Source organism: Belonocnema kinseyi, chromosome 7, assembly GCF_010883055.1.
Source record: "Belonocnema kinseyi isolate 2016_QV_RU_SX_M_011 chromosome 7, B_treatae_v1, whole genome shotgun sequence".
NCBI classification, from domain to species: domain Eukaryota; kingdom Metazoa; phylum Arthropoda; class Insecta; order Hymenoptera; family Cynipidae; genus Belonocnema; species Belonocnema kinseyi.
In genome coordinates this window covers 120053588-120057342 of record NC_046663.1, presented here as the reverse complement: position 1 = coordinate 120057342, position 3755 = coordinate 120053588, and positions in this window count along the sequence as shown.

The following is a 3755-nucleotide window of genomic DNA, read 5'->3' as shown; positions in this document are numbered from 1 at the left end:
GTATTTTATATACTGTCACGCGATTTCAACGGATTTTATATTTTAATAAATTACTATCTAATGGCATTCCAAGTGATTGGATAGATTTAATGTAAAAATGCAGTTTCTGTAAAAAAAAACAGTCAATGTTATTTTCACTTGTCAAAACTAAAGAATTTTAAATATTTGAATATTGCACTTTCATGCAAGCGGAGCAACTTCATCTTACATATTAAGAGTCCAACACGACTTCAAAACTGACGTATGCTATAATAAATTGTCAAATTGACAGTTGGACAATGCGGGAGGGCTTTCGACGGTTTTGACCTCATGTAGATTCGCGCCTGGCCATGCTATAATACAGTCAATCTGTCCAATTTAGCGGAAAAATGTTCATATTCATTTATTTTGCATGAATCGTTTCGGTGGGGGTCCTTAACCATGAGTTCTCGCCCCCCTGCAAAACATTGTCAAAACTCAAACAAAAAATGTTCGGCACATCATTCCCCACAATTTATCTCACGCGGTCGATATTGTAGGACCGTAAATTCCAAAAGTAGGTGGCGCTGAAGTCACCGAAAAAGCGTTTCAACGCTACTGACGGCTAAAAAATGTTTTTTTTTTTAACTGAACTTCAAATCTAAAAGTTTTTTATCTTTAAAAAAGCTACAAAATTCATTTCAACTCTTTTCTCTACGACGTACTAACACGTCGCAAAGAAGTAAGAATATGGATGGAAACATCAAAGATGCAATATCGCGAATCACGTTGCTGAAAGGTATACATTAACTTCGAAAATTTCTTAATTTAATATTGCAGATAACATTGCAAACAAATTGCAAATGTCCGTTTTTTATCATTATTGCCACTTCGCAGTGCGCCATCGCAATCAGCTACTCATTTTTGTCGCATTAACATTGAATGAACATCGAAACGCGACCTCGCAGCACACTAGTTCCGAATGGTTTTTGGTGTACCAATGCGAGGTTTTCGTGCAATATTGGCGCCGTGGGTTTCGGGGGTGTCAGTTTAAATCAAAAGGAAACTGCATGCGATCTTCTTATTACATGGTTGGAAGGTTCGCGCAACCTCGCAGCGAGGTTTATGTGAAGTTCACCGTTTACTGGGGAGTTGTACATAATTTTCGAGAAAGTTATTGCATTTGAATAGAAAATAAATATCAAAAATAGTCGATTTGCACAACGATCTTGTAATTAATAGTGTCATATTTAAAACCAAAAGATCTGGAATAAGTATTATTCACTACAAATTGAAGTATTTAAAAACTTTGAAAGCGAATTAAGCTTGTACAAATTTAATACATTATGCAATAGTTGTAATTATCCTCGGGCGGCAGATGCAGCTATCCGTTCATCGTTGTAGTTTTTGCAACATATTTCGTGAACTTCGATTGGTATACTTTCATCCTTCAGTAATTCCTCGTTGTCTGAATCACCACGTATTAAAAAATCTTTCATCATAGAGCGCCGTACTCTTGGACCCACGGAATAATTTTCGTCTATTAAACTTTTTTTGCAGATAAAACAAATACTCATTTTTCGATAGCAAGATATTGGCGTTCTCGCTAACTAAAACTCACTGTGAAAACAGAGATTCACTTCAGGGCTACTTTCATGTATTAAAATAAGACTCAGGAAACACAGTTTCGATAGGCACTAAAATGAGACCAGTGATCAGATACCACAGTCATTTGTTTTACATTGAAAATTAGCTGCGCCTCGTGGTGGCGGCTTCGCCGCTGCAGTCAACCCACTGCCATTAATAATATGCATCGAGAACAAACGGAAATGCCATAAAAGTTGTATGTTGTATAATACTGGAATGAAATCAATGTACAATTTTAAGTATTAATCATAGAATTTGGGTTTGAAAAATATATAGTCGATAGTGAAATTTGAAGTAAACTAAAAAAAAAGTCTTGGAAAGTAAAATAGAAATAAAAAGTTGAATACTGAACATCGAAACTGTATTTTTCGAATTTTTATTGTAAAAATGTATTTAAGTTGTTCAATTCAGTTTCCGAAAATTCCAAATCACTTTTGAAATTAGTACACAGTTTAAGGAAAACTCTAAATTCAAAAAAAAAAAGAATTACAAACTAAAAAACATAAAATGAAAAAGGCGTTTTCGAATTTTAAATCATAAAACTCGTACTGAAATCGCAGAATTTGGTTTTGAAAAATGCGAAGTCTACAGTGTAATTTGAACAAAACTTTAAAAAGACTCTGAGAACGTATAACAGAAATATATATTATTATATCATATATATTTAGAATTTTTAAATCAATCATGAAATTCTAACATAGCCCATCTGGATTTTAATAAATATCATACGTTTTAGGCCACTTGTTTTTATATATTTCAAAAACTGTACTTCCTCCCCCTACACTCCATCATCCTTCAATATTCTTACGACCTGACTGGGAGCCTAAAGAATGTGCCTGTCCCATCCCTTCGCATTCTCACCCCCAACTCTTGCGACCTGCTTTGGAGCCTAGAGCATATGTGTGTTAAATTTGGTAACGATTGGTGAAAAACTTATCCTTGCATGCGAGGCTCGACAAGGATGGACGAATCCCTTTCCATAGCGTCTCGTGGGAACAACAATGACAACACCAAACATAGTTGTAGTAAGTGCGGTTCAAAACAATAGAACGCAAGGGCTCCCGACAATGGGTCGGCCAACAATCCCGACGACTCTAGAGCTAGGGGAGCCAATGAAGATGGTTTCAATGCGATGGATCGATGGAATTTCGGGACCTTTATGTGGACGGAGGAACTAAATCGGGACTTGCTAGAGTGCTACGATGCGAGTGTGGCCCCTGAACGGGATTACATAATACGACTATACTATCTGACGCTAAGAGAAGTCTAGATCGAAGAGAGAGTTAGGTCAGAGAAAATCAACAGTTTATATCGGACCCATCTCGACTCTTCCAAGACCCTCCTGTTACTGTTAACTACCCGCCCAAACCATAGGGGGTTGAAGTATTTTGGAGAGAAGTCTCTTTCGAAGAGATAAATGTGTCTGCAAAGATGCCGCATACTACCAGCGTAACTTATCGATGGCCTGGATTGATTACCGGATAGCATTTGATTCAATCTCCCATAGACTTATCATCTGTGCTTTGGAAAGCCTAAAGGTTCTTCCGCAAATCGTGAGATGCATAGAGAGATTGATGCCGCTTTGGAAAACCAGACTGACTATCTCATCTGGGAAAAATCGTGTGACAAGTAATAAGGTCACCTTTCAGAGAGATATCTTACAGGGCGACGCCATGACCCCCTGCTCTTTTGCCTGACATAATTGCCACTATCTCTAGCACTTCGCCATTCCGACGGGTACTTTTACGGCAAACCTGCACGAAATTACAAGCTCATTCATGTATTTTACATGGACGATCTTAAGATCTATGCTAAAAACAAAGAGCAACTACACCTAGCTGTAGGGATTGTATAACGATATACTATGAAAATAGGACTGGAATTTGGGTTAGACACATACTACCTAGTTGTCCAACACATGCGAGAACAACCTACATCCAGAGGCACAATGTGGCACTATGAGTGCTTTATTACCATCTCTGTCAGTTTTACGGCATTAACCTTAATATCGCTCCTCTAATTTCTCCTAGGGAAATCGAGTCAATTGTGGAGAATGAGAAGTGCTGCCTGAAAAGCACCCCTCCTGGAACCGGCTACAGTTGTTCAGATTAGCACCCGCTCCCGGCAAAATCCTGCGGTTGTGCTTATGA